General features: G+C 38.6%; 1 protein-coding gene and 1 pseudogene across 3 annotated transcripts in view; both read right to left on the reverse strand.

Annotated features, from left to right (window-relative positions):
- The window catches only part of GRM1 (glutamate receptor, metabotropic 1), a 485,478-nt gene that overhangs the window by 272,499 nt on the left and 198,810 nt on the right, over positions 1-14,169 (reverse strand). The gene's annotated exons all lie outside the window — the stretch shown is intronic.
- On the reverse strand, positions 6,047-7,345 carry LOC105524249 (annotated as a pseudogene). The gene has a single exon (XR_001003728.1). The product of XR_001003728.1 is annotated as a heterogeneous nuclear ribonucleoprotein A1-like (transcript).

Below are 14,169 nucleotides of genomic sequence, written 5' to 3' on the forward strand. Positions count from 1 at the left end.
AAGACAGTTGCAATTGCATCTTCCATATGCTGTTGAAGAGAAGGTAAACAAGTTCAGCTACTAAAACAAACACACAAACAAAAAATCAAAACCAAACAAACAGAAAAACAATCTGGCAGTGTTTCACAGAAATCTAGAATGTCCATGTCCTAAGACCTACTAATTACAGTCCTAGGTATGTATCCCAGAGAAATACTAGCACAGGACTAAAAGGGGACAGGAAAGTTCATTGTGGCAGTTACTTGGAAACTACATAGGTATCCATCATCAGAGAAATGGAGTTAAAAATACAGCAGAGGCCGGGCGCGGTGGCTCAAGCCTGTAACCCCAGCACTTTGGGAGGCCCAGATGGGCGGATCACGAGGTCAGGAGATCGAGACCATCCTGGTTAGCACGGTAAAACCCTGTCTCTACCAAAAAATACAAAAAGCTAGCCGGGCAAGGTGGTGGGCGCCTGTAGTCCCAGCTACTCGGGAGTCTAAGGCAGGAGAATGGCGTAAACCCGGAGGCGGAGCTTGCAGTGAGCCGAGATCCGGCCACTGCACTGCAGCCTGGGCGACAGAGCGAGACTACGTCTCAAAAAACAAAAACAGAAAAACAAAAAAAAAAATACGGTAGAATGCACAAGTAAAACGCAATAACCTAGACATATGACCTAGAATGCATTTTTAAAATATGATTTTAAAAGAAAAAGGTAAGAACAAAAAATGTATTGCATTATAACAATTTCATGTTGTAAAACCTGACACACAAAAAATATGTATCTCACACTTTTGCTTCCACCCTACCAAAATGGTGCTTGTATGCATCATCAATTACCATCAGTGGCTAAATACATCATCTCCACCTGGTGATCCACTGACAGCCCTTGGCGCAGGTGACCACTCACTCCAGTTGCACTTTTTTCACTCGGCTCCAGGACACCACATTCTCCAAGGTGTTAATCTCCCTCTCATTGGCTGCAGTATCTCAGCCTCTCTACTTGCTTGTAGTTATTTTCTCATGGTCTAGCTGTCACAGTACCCCAGGGTTCAGTCTTTGGACCACATCCCTTCCCTAAATTCCACTCACACCCTTGATGATCTCATCCAGACACATGACTTCAAATAAGATATATATATCCTAATGACTCCCAAATGTGCTTCTTCAGCCCAGAACTTGCCTTTGAATTGAGACTTGTATGTTTAACTATCTATTTAACTTCTTCACATCCATAATAATAGGCATCTTAAATTTAATATACTCAAAATTTTTCTTTCTCTGTTCTAGTTCACAAACCTACCCCACTTAGGGGCATCCCCATCTCAGAAAATGGCAAATTCATTCTTCCAGTTGTTTGGTCCAACAAAAAACTCTTACCTTACATCCAGTAGTTAACAAAACCTGGTGCCTCTACCATGAAGTTTATCCATAATCTGGCCACTTTCCACCTGCAACTATTCCTTCCATGCCAGTCATCTTCCTCACTATTACTCACTTGGGTGACAGCAAAAGCTCCTTCTTCCAGCTGTGCCCACCTAGAGTCCATAGTCCATATAGCAGGCAGAAGAGCCTGTTTAAAATGTCAGTCAGATCACATGTATAACTAAAAAGTTTCACAAAAATACTTTTTGCTAGTACGTGCAATTCACTCTAATATTTTCTATTGTATTACATTTTAAAATATAGATCAATAAATTGACTTCATAACCCACCAATGAGTTACAACACAGTTTAAAAGTACTGGTTACTGGTTTAAAAAGAGTAAGAATAGTGAGAATTTTGAAAGTAGGCATTTAAGTTGGATGACAATAATGAAGGGAACAGGAGGATGACAGAGATAAGCCAATGACAATCATTATTTTAATTTTATACTTACATATATCGGGTATTTTATATGCCAGGAACTGTGCTAAATACTACATTGTTCTTTTTAATCCTTACCCAAATTGACATATGAGGATCCTGAGGTTTTGTCTAAGGCCAAGTGCCTAATAAATTACAGAACCAAAATTCTAACCCAGTTCTGTAGATTTTAATGCCCAGCTTCTTTAACCAGGAAAACATTTTCTTCCATGTATGTCCCATTATTGTTCTCCAATTTGGTTGTGCTAATGAAAAAACCCAGATAATAATCCCATTTCTCCTATTTCAATATACTGTCATGTAGATGTTATGATATATTTATTTCAAAACATTACCATAACCATTCTCATTAAAAGGAGGATGGCAGAACATTATTATTCCACAGACATTCCCCTTTTCAGTAAGTGAATGCTAGCATTTGGAAATTGTCTTAGACCACAATAAAATTTCTTTACCTTGAAAGTTAAGCAATCTTAAAGTGTGAAGAGGTTAGTAAGTAGTCTGAATAATTACTTACTTGGTCTTAGCACAAACAAAAGATTGCAATAGATCAATATGTTTATCCCAATTTTTCCAACTTCTTCTGTGATAAATAGTCCTTTCCCCAGCTTGTTTGTGTGCTATGTGCTCCCTTCTAAACACAGAGAGAAACCATTTATATTCAGCACTAAACTTGTCAACGTTAATCTGTCATGGAGCAGATATTGACTGACAGGAAAGAACAAAAGGTGAAAAGATTGTTTTTAGTGTCAGCATGAAAGAAAGGAAACAGAAAAGATCCAATCAAAGATGCATACAGGAGTGAAGAAAACATCTGAAAAAAAGAAGAGAAATTAGGAAAGCAAAAGAGATTACACAAAACAAAAAGATTAATTAAAGAAACAAGATAGAAAACAGAGAGGATTCAATATTTTCTCCCTTTAGGTAATTATTTAGGTAAAACTATCAAGTGTGATCCCATGTAGAGGAGCATAAAGGGGCAGTGATGTGACCCTGAAACTAGGGGCAGAGGATTCTTAGAAGCAAATCAAATCCACTTTTAATACTTAAGAAAGACAGCTGAGAAAGGCTTCAGCTTAAGTTGGAAATCCAATCAGTAATAGGGTTAAACAGAGAGGAATCACCTCAGAGGAAACCATCCAATAAACCACCTCACTCAATAATAGCACAGCCTTCATCACAGTGCCAGACACTGTGGCTGGCACAGTCTACCATGCCTACCATGACACCCATGGTAATGCCATGACAGAGAATGTACCAGATGCTATAGATGGAGACACTGAAAGGAATGGGGGCACCAAGGCAAGAATCCAGACTAAGGAATCCAGACTAAGGAAGAATCCAGGCTAAGAAAGAGGCTGTGGAGAAGATGAATCAATGAAGCTTCCTGAAAGGGGAACTGACTTAGGCAAAGGGGACTTAGAGACCTTTCCAACAGCAGAGATAGAGCATGCAAAGGCACAGAGGTCAGAGAGAGAGAATGGCAAGTGCATGGAGGATGACGCAGCTGTGTTATGATATTGAAGAGGTGATCTAGGGTCCAATCTTAAGGAGCTATGAATACAATGCCAAGGAGCTTGAACTACATCCCAAAGACTAAAATCAGCCTCTAATATATAAATCAGAGGGATGATGTGTTTTGATATAGCAATGTGAAGAACAAGTGGGAATGCAAACAAGATTGGGGAGAGAGAAAATTGCAATGCTGAGCCAAGAAAGTCAATTAGGAGGTGAAGGCCTGAACTGAAGTAGTGGCAATAGTGATGGAGATGAGGAGACAGAGCCAAAAAACTATTGAAGAGGTAAAAACAACAAAACATGGTGAGCAAACATTGTATTTTCTTATTATTTGTGATGCTATTCCTCTTTTTACTTCTTAACTTACTTCAACAGTAAATATTACCTAGCCTTTTTAGAGTTGTTCCATCATCTCCAGTTTTGAGAGAGCTTCTCCTCCTGAGTTCATGTTGACAGACTCCCTCAAGGTGTGATGTCACCTCATGTGCTTTCTACTTTTTCTCATGAGCTCATTTTTAGTGAAACACTTTTCCCTTAAGAATCTCATGTACCCCAGTTTGGTTATTACAGAATTGTTTCATCTTTGCTTTCTTAACACTCCCAGGATGTTTACTAGTTCAAAATGGTTTAAAATTAATAGCTTGGCTTAAGGAGTCTAACAAAACATTTATAAACTAACTTTAGACTCCATGCTCATTTGTGGCTCTGGCCTAGGATTTCAGCTTTTCACTGGAAAATTTTATTTCCCACCTAGGATTTTGGTAGAGTCAAGTTCTTTTTTTTTTTTTTTTTTTTTTTTTTTTGAGACGGAGTCTCACTCTGTCACCCGGGCTGGAGTGCAGTGGCCAGACCTCAGCTCACTGCAAGCTCCGCCTCCCAGGTTCACGCCATTCTCCTGCCTCAGCCTCCCGAGTAGCTGGGACTACAGGCGCCTGCCACCTCGCCCGGCTAGTTTTTTGTATTTTTTTAGTAGAGACGGGGTTTCACCGTGTTAGCCAGGATGGTCTCGATCTCCTGACCTCGTGATCCGCCCATCTCGGCCTCCCAAAGTGCTGGGATTACAGGCTTGAGCCACCGCGCCCGGCCGAGTCAAGTTCTTTATTGCTTGCCAGGCAGATGTGAAAATTTTCCCTGCTACCTCTTTTACTCCATTTCTTGTAAAGGTCCAGCTTTAGCATTGCTATTCATTCCCATTTCTTCAATTGAATCCAAGGTCACAGATTCTGTTCCCCAGTGGATACTGAACTCCATTCAACAACCACAAGGCCCTACATCCGAACTTAATCTAACATTCCTGCCTTCCCATCTTTGAGCTGCCAAAGCAAAACACTCTAACGTGGAATTCTGGTTTTAGATTTCCTTTTGACTTTGGCACCATGGAATTTCCCTTCCTTTATTTAACAGTGAGAATTTGATTAATTAAAATGTATCCAGAAATTGTATGTGTTATTAGCGGAAGAAAGATTTATGCTACCTCAGTGGAAGGTCAATATCTAGAGAAGGTTTTCACAGCAGATAGAACCGTAGTGGAAAGAGCCATGATGCTGCTTCTGCAGAGAATGTGGTAGATTCACACAGCTTAAAATCAGAACCCCTGGATTTAAATCCTAACTCTCCTACTAACTACAACACTGCAACTAAGTGCCTGTCTTCACTTGTACTGAAGGTTTTTATTAATGAGGAAAATGTAAATGACTTTGAGATATATAAAGACCTCTAACATGTGAAGCATTATGATGATGATATGAAAACATCTTTTCTTTTACTTGAGAGTCTGAGAGCAGGAAGTTTCAATATTTCAGGTCGACAGACCAGAATGCTCACAGAAAGCACTACATGAAAAAAGAGTTGAGAGGCAGGAGAATTGAAGAAGTCAATTCACTCATTGCATTAGGCTCATACTTAGAATCAGAATAGGAATTGCTACAGAATTTATAGACAGATGGAAAAAGCAGCAGGATGTCATAGTGGCTTAACCCAGAGCTGAGTGAGGCTCAAAAAGCTGGCGGGAATCCCACAGAAAGCAAAAAGCAGGCCAGGTCACTGAGGAAAATAGGAAAAATAGTCCATTGCGTAGGAACCAGATCAAAGATCTTAAGGCTTAAGAGGCATGAAAAAGTTTATTTAATGAAGTGAAACAATGAGAAAATGATACTTAGGGAAAAAAATCAACAATTAAGCAGTAGGAGCTTTGGAATTATTTCAAATGTTTCCCATTATACTCAATTGTACTTTAGTCTAAACACTCATAACATTATTGTGCATACTGATTTAGCTTCTCTCTCACTACTACATTATGGACTCTTTTTTTTTTTTGAGAATTAAATCATTTATTGATTACACATGATAATGGATGATACACAAGCTTCATTCCCATCTATAATTTTATCTGGTACCATTATTCAATTTAGATATATTGCATAGGATGTGCCAACAATCACTTTCATAACCAGTAATTCCATGATTTTGCTTGGGTAATCCCTTTTAATGGTGAACTTCAGGTCACAACAGTAACTATCAGTTCAACTACACCAAGGTTTCTGAAGACAATGGCTTCTCCACCCAAGCAGGTTGTATATAAATTCCAAATAGAACCTGGCATCACCCTGAAGGAATTCTAACTTCACACTGTTGGGGAAATTTACCAAGATGGCTTCGGAGTAGACTAACTTTACACAGCACATTAAAAAAAAGACATTTATTTGGCATCACGATCAGACTATTACATTTAGCAATCAACAGCATGGGTGCAAAAAAAAAAATCTACATTAAAACCCTTTGTTGGAATGCTTTACACTTTCCACAGAACAGAAACTAAAATAACCTGTTATACAATTAGTCACAAATACAGTCCTCGAGTTTTTTGCCCATACACATGAGTATTTGTCTAAAACATGTCTTCTTTGTAGCAGCTAGGCCCTGCCACCACTGTGCTTGGCTAAGTTCACAAATCTGTTGTAACCTGTAGCTTCCCTGTCACTTCTCTGGCTCTCCTCTCCTGCTAAGCTTTGTTTCCTAATTAAAATCGTCTGCCACTGCCATAGCTACTGCTGCTGCTGGAACCACCATAGCCACCTTGGTTTTGTGGTTTTGCAAAGTATTGGCCTCCACCGCCATAGGGGCCAGAGCTTCTGCCTCCAAAATTTCCTCCCTTCATGGGTCCAAAATTTGAAGACTGATTGTTGTAATTGCCAAAATCATTGTAGCTTCCACCACCTCCAAAATTGCTTCCATCATTACCAAATCCATTATAGCCATCCCCACTGTCACCATATCCACCACCACCACGGCTGCCACCAAAGCCACCACGACCACTGAAGTTTCCTCCACAACTGAAGTTGTCATTCCCACCGAAACCACCTCCACGACCACCACCAAAGTTTCCAGAACCACTTTGACCTCTTTGGCTGGATGAAGCACTAGCCATCTCTTGCTTTGACAGGGCTTTCCTAACTTCACAGTTGTGGCCATTCACAGTATGGTATTTCTGAATGACAATCTTATCCACGGAGTCATGGTCATCAAAGGTTACAAAGGCAAAGCCCCTTTTCTTGCCACTGCCTCAGTCAGTCATGATTTCAATCACTTCAATTTTCCCATACTGTTCAAAATAATCTGTTAGGTGATGTTCTTCAGTGTCTCCTTTAATGCCACCAACAAATATCTTTTTCACAGTTAAGTGGGCACCTGGTCTTTGAGAATCTTCTCTTGAGACAGCTCTCTTTGGTTCCACAACTCTTCTGTCTACCTTGTGTGGCCTTGCATTCATAGCTGCATCCACCTCCTCCACAGTGGCATATGTGACAAACCCAAAGCCCTTGGAACGCTTGGTGTTTGGGTCTCTCATTACCACACAGTCCGTGAGCGTTCCCCACTGCTCAAAATGGCTCCTCAGGCTCTCATTGGTTGTTTCAAAGCTCAACCCTCCAATGAAGAGCTTCCTCAGCTGTTCGGGCTCTTTAGGAGACTCTGACTTAGACATGAGGGCAGGGAGAAGAGAGACTTTAACGATGCTTCTTCCGCAGCGTCCACGGGCCACATTATGGACTCTTTAAGAGCAGAGATAGTTTCTCCATCCCCAGCTTTTATTTAGCACAGTAGCCTAGCATAGACTATGTTTTCAACAATTGATTTGTGAATGAACAAATAAGAAAACTGATAAAAACGTGAGGGCAGAAAGCCAGAGAAAAGAGGAATGTGTAACTACTATTGTTGTTTGAAAGTGAAGCAGCAAGTTCTAGATTTAAAAGATTTTCTGGTTCTAGAGAATGAGAAACTAAAATGGGTAGTCTAATTTGGTGGCTAATTTATGATTTTGCTGGGAGATGGAAAATAAGCCAATGTTACATGGCCAAACAAACTAGCAAACGTTTCATCAGCATTCACTGTAAGCTTGGTCCGGTGAAGAAATTTAAAAATGGCTTATGAAATCGTCTCATTATTTAATAATTGGGGATGTTTAAGTTATTGGATTATGGGAGAATTAAACATTCTGACATTAAAATTTAAGAGTAGGATAATATTCACGACAGTCTTCTTGAATTTTGAGTCTTAGTACAAATTGCAAAGGAAGGTACAATATTTCAGTCCAGAAATGGGATGCCTGTGGCAATTGAGGAAGCAATAGATAATTGTTATTCTCTTGGAAGAGAAAGGCAATAGAGAATTGCTATTCTCTTGGAAGAGAAAAGCAATGGTTATAACATCCGTAAAGGACCTGAGTGCTACTACAAGAGATCTAGACTGTATCCTATAAAAAGTAGGGCATCAAAGTTGTGTCTTGAACTCATATTGACAAAGAAGGAGTTTTAGGAAAAAGGATGTGTAGACAGAATGATTTAACAGTGGAATAGAGGCCGGGTGCGGTGGCTCAAGCCTGTAATCCCAGCACTTTGGGAGGCCGAGACGGGCGGATCACGAGGTCAGGAGATCGAGACCATCCTGACTAACACGGTGAAACCCCGTCTCTACTAAAAAAATACAAAAAAAAAAAAACTAGCCGGGCGAGGTGGCGGGCGCCTGTAGTCCCAGCTACTCCGGAGGCTGAGGCAGGAGAATGGCGTAAACCCGGGAGGCGGAGCTTGCAATGAGCTGAGATCCGGCCACTGCACTCCAGTCCAGGCCACAGAGCAAGACTCCGTCTCAAAAAAAAAAAAAAAAAAAAAAACAGTGGAATAAAGGATGGATTTGAAAGAAAAGATGTCTGGAAGAAAGAAAATCAGAGAAAAGGCTGTTTCTGTCATCTCAGTGGTACAGTGACCACAGGAGTTTTTGAGATTCCTGTTAATTCTATAATATATGGTAGCTGTAAGAGAAAATTAATCATTTTTTGAAACACTTTAAATGACTATGATAATTATGTGCAGAGATAAACATAATGAACCTTAGTCTTATAAAGAAAGCACTCTGCACAGGACAAAGGCTTGCTATTTTACCAACTGGATATTCAGTTTTGAGAGCTTTTTAACCATAGAATAAGAACATAAATAATAATAAATAAACAACTATTCTACTAGACCTCATGCAATGTTGCATTTGCCTGGTTGTCTTTACTGATCATAGAAAATTATTTCCAAAACCTCATCTATTCATTTGGCTTCTTTTCTGCTGTTTTACTTTTTTGTTGTTTGTGTTGTTTTATAAAAAAGCAAAATAGCTAATTATGTATATACATTTTGTACAGAGTTGTATATATTTGTCTTCTTGTTAGCAAATATGAATCATATTTCAATTAAAATAACCCAGTAATAAGAAAACATTCATTTTTGTTGTTGTCTGCGAAATATGTCGTCACCTCCCCTCTACTTGGTGCATTGATGAGTACCATAGATCATTTAAAAGAATATGATATTTTCCCATCACAAATTTTAAAAGTTCTAAGACACTTAAATGACATCTTTATAAATGTGCCCTAATGCATACCTCTCATACAAGTAAGGAGGTTAGCAGAAAATGAGAAGCAAATTCTAGTTGATCAAAAAGTTCATGATATGGCATGAGTTATGAATGTCCTCATTTGGAAAACAAAACACCCTCTGTCTGTATTAGCAAGTAAATATTCTTGATGCAGTCTTCATTTGTTTTATAATGGATTCATCTTTTTCTTCTGAAATTTAGCAGATATTATAAAAATATTTTACTATAGTTAGTTGATTAATATATTCTAGCCCTACAGACATCTGAATAATGAAATCACATTTATCTGTTACCTGTGCAAACACTAGCATTTCAGAGCTTCAGACCTTGTAGACTTTAAAGACAATCGACCAAGCTTTTATCAAAATTAGAAGAAGCAGGGTAGTCATTAATGCTGATAACCGATATTTCTAGTTCTCCTTCTTTTAAATACATAGTAATATTGCATTTCTTCTTCCCTTTAAATCACATGGGGTCAGGTGACTTGCTCTGACCAATACAAGGTAAATATAAATGACTTTTGTTATTTCTAGGCAGAGACCTTTGAAGTTCCCTTCCATCTGCCATGATTCCCAGTTGCACTCCAAATAGGAAGACTCTCTCCTTAGATAGTTGAGTTAGGACAATGTACAATATAACCCTTATAGCCCAATGTACATATAGTGCGAACAGTAAATAAATCTTTGTGGGTTTAAATCACTAAAATGTTGTGGGTGTTTGTTACCAGAAACTAATTTAGCACATTTTGATTGACATAGACATTTGTACAAGAAAAGGAGGCAGCTGTAACAACAACAAAAAAAACTATGATCTGTGGTTTTGCAATTAAGCAGTACGTAGGGAAGAAACTGTTATCAGTTAAGCAGTAGGAAAACATCTAGTAAAACCATTAACCTTTAGTAAGTTGGTAAACAGACCATGTACCCAGTAAACTCATGACTCTCAGAAAAGAGGCTAAGAAACAGTATCTGTGTTGTGTAGGTACCTATTGGCTGCATTTGGCAAGGGGTTACAAGAAATTTGGTCAGAAAACAAAATGGTTTGGAATTAAGAAAGAAAAAGAAATCTGTGTCCTTGAATTCAGGAATACAGAAACAACTGATTCCCAGCCCAAACAGCAAAAATATAAAATTCATAGTCTTTGAACAACAAACGCAAAGTAAAATCAGTCTTAGAGACAATGGTCATATTAAGAGTTTATCTAGGCTACTGGGAAGGCTGAGGCAGGAGAACGGCGTGAACCTGGGAGGTGGGGCTTGCAGTGAGTTGAGATTATGCCACTGCACTCCAGCCTGGGTGACTGAGCGAGACTCCATCTCAAACAAAACAAAACAAAACAAAACAAAAGAGTATATCTATAAGCCAGGTGTGATTGCTCATGCCTGGAATCCCAACACTTTGGGAGGCCAAAGTGGGTGGATCACTTGAGGTCAGGAGTTCGAGACCAGCCTGGCCAACATGGTGAAACCTCATTGCTACTAAAAAAGAATAATTAAAAAAAAAAACACAAAATATATATTTTTTAAAAAGTAGCTATAATCTCAGCTTCTCGGGAGGCTGATGCAGGAGAATCACTTGAACCCAGGAGGTATAGGTTGTAGTGAGCCAAGATCTCACCACTGTACTTCAGCCTGGGTGACAGAGCAAGACTCCGTCTCAAAATTAGAAAAAAAAAAGAAAGAAAAAAAAGTATGCATATAGCACTAAGTGGATAAGGTATCTCAGAGTGAGATCTAACTAAAGGTATGTGTCCCAGAAAATGAGCTTAACAGGATTACTCTCCTCTAAGCCTAAGTGGCTCAAAGTATCTGTGATGGACAATAGTTAGAGATATGTGGATAAGCATATTATAGAATATAGCTGTCCTAAGAAATGTATTTTAAGAAAAACAGTGGGTGGGATTTCTAGTATCAAATGCTGATTGGAATCAAATAGGTAGGACACCCACAAAGTTTTCAGAGAATTTTACTCCCAAATCACCACAAATCACCAATCTGGACTGAAAGAGAATGACACTGATCTGGGTTTAAATTAATCCTTCAGCTATCAGTCATCTGTAAGCAGAAAGTGGATGTGGAAACCTGCTCAGGCCTGAAAGAAGGCTTATTTTCCAATACCAGTTTTTCAGAGATGCCTATGAAGGGTAGCAGAAAGGAAGGAATCTTTCAGAGAGTCACAGAGAGCAAAGGACAAGGGAGCTACTTCCAGGTAGCCAAATGAGGGCCTATGCAAGGAATATTTCCCAACCTCAAGGTTGGCAGCTTTCACAATCTTGGCTGTATAGCACAGCACAATTGCTCTGGGCCAGACTAGCCCCATGTTCTTTTATTATTCTTTTTCCAAAGTGGAATGCTTATTCAAATTATCCTCTTCTACTTTGGTCAGTGTATATTGGACTGTGAGAGAAAGTTAATGTGCATTTTTAATTCATATGTGTTCAGATCATAAAAGGGTTATATTCAGACCTGATACTAAGGCTACTGCACATCATCCAGATGTCATGATCTAGAAGATTTATGCTGTCACTGAGTGGTACTTTTGGGTTACCTCCTTTTGAAAGAGGTTAATGTATTGTGCACATGGAAATAAAAATAAGCTGACCATTTGTTGACCAGATATTACATGTTTGTTACTAATATTTCACTGGAGAATGAATATTTCTTGTTCTCCATCTTTCAGTACACATGGCACTATTTCATTTCCTTTCCATAAAATAAAGTTTATCAAGTGAAATGTGGGTGGAAGTTATGTAGTCTTTTTAAGGTAAAGGTTTTTAAGGGAAATACTTTAATTGACATGTTCCTTTCTTGTCTCCATGTTAAAGAGCAATCTTGTTGATCATGAAGGCTTCATCAGGCTATATCCCTGCATGAGGATGAGATGAAGCAGAGCCCCACACACCTGAGATGATATATAACATGAAAAATAAATAAATATTTATCAATTTAAATTTCTAGAATGTTAACATTGTTTTTTATTGCAGCATAGCATAGCCTATCAGACTAATATGAGATAGAGAGGTATAGGAAATCTGTGCTTTGCTTTCCACAGGACTAATAAAAATTCAGTTAATGGTACTGAATTTATGCAGGCATTTTAGTGTTAAGTAACAAAACTCTGACTCAAGGAGAATAAAATCTAGTACATTATCACAGCAGTCCATGAGGTCCATTCAGATAATCCACAGATAGTTAATTTAAAAAACAGAAAAAAAGATACCAGTCACAATTAGAGGATTTCTCAGTATTGTAAACAATAGAACAATAGACTATCTCAGAAGGAAGTGAGTTTCCAATCAAGCAAAAATAGAATAAACATGTTTGGGAAGTTGAAGAGACAGTGCTTCTTCCAGAGGGAAATTAAGTGAAATGACCTTTGTGTTTTCTTCTGATTCAGAGATTCTGTGATCATAATTATCTCCCCCTCTGTCTTTTTCAAACTGATTTAAAACAAGATAGGGAAAAGTCAAGTGCCCAGGCTGGACCCAAGATTTATGATCACACTGTTAAACCTTTTTTTATCATTCTAGCAAGTGCTGTCATATGTCCGAGGTGACCCATGTAAATATTGAATTCCTAGCTAAATCCAGCAGGGCTCCAGGTTCTATGTTTTACAATGCTTCAGGGTTCTCAGTGGGGAGGAGACCTAGTTAATTGCCCACTCCAAGTGTGATTTACAGACTAAGTGGCCTGATTATTGCCATAGTTCCAGAGATACATCTTCCTGTTTTCAGCTGTGTTCCTGTCTTTACAGAAACTGCACAAAGAACTTATAAAAACATGAGGATTTATGCCATATGCAAGAGAGAGAAGTCAGGGTAGATATTGGAACCACCAACATTAGGAGTCAGACTAAGGAGCAGAAAGTGATGAAGGAGAGAAACGTACCTGAATTAGACAAGATAAAACCAAGCAATCAGCCTGCACATGAAAGTTCTAGAGAAGAATCACAGAGTTACTTAAGAAAGACACAAAGAACTTTAAGATCATAACACAAGGCATGGAAAAGGAACATAAAGATCATCTATTCAGGCTGCTTTTTTGTAGATAGAAACTAAAATTCAGAGCTGTGTTCCCATTCAGGTCCTAGTAGCTGATTTCAAGACTAGTGACTACTGTTTTTATTTTACTGTGTTATCAGTTAATATACTTCCTCTCCTTTCATCACTTTATTTGACCCTCACTGCAATCCTAAGAACTGGGAAGTGGAACAGAAAATGATAATTGTCTCCCAAAATTTATTCTCTTATTCTTAAATAATAAGAGTTCCTAGTTGGGCACATGGACAACCAAAAGAAAGAATAAACTCTTCAATCTCTCATGGAGCTAAATGTGGCATGTTATAACAAAGTTCTTGTCAATGGGATGTGAAGAGAAGTGATAAATATTAGAACTTTCATGTCCTTCTTTTAAAGGAAGAGGGTCTCCACTTGTCTCCTTTTCTCTTTCCAGTGACTAAACCATAGACGATATGGTAAGCCATCGAACCCTGCAGATGAGAACCAGAGAAGATGATGGAATGACAAATGTGAAGGAGACTGAATCTTTAGAAGACCCCCTGAGGTAGAGCTGTTCTACCAGCCCTTAACTGCCTGCCTCCAGATTGTTACGTGTTAGTTTCATTTCTACTGTAGTAACTAAATTCATACCCTAATTCTATGAATTAGGAACAAATTCATAGAATATCTGACAAATTCAACAAATACCTGACAAAGCAGGTATTTCTGTTACTAATTTTATGAGAACATATTAATACCCAGTTTTCCTAGGATATTTGATCTTTGGTTAGTGTCTCTATTTAAAGAAAACATCAGTGGAATGTTTTATTGACTTAACCCCCAGTATATATGTCTTGTTTCATGTTGTAAACTACTGCATCTCATTCCACTCC

This window comes from Colobus angolensis, unplaced genomic scaffold (genome assembly GCF_000951035.1).
Source record: "Colobus angolensis palliatus isolate OR3802 unplaced genomic scaffold, Cang.pa_1.0 Scaffold493, whole genome shotgun sequence".
NCBI classification, from domain to species: Eukaryota; Metazoa; Chordata; class Mammalia; order Primates; family Cercopithecidae; genus Colobus; species Colobus angolensis.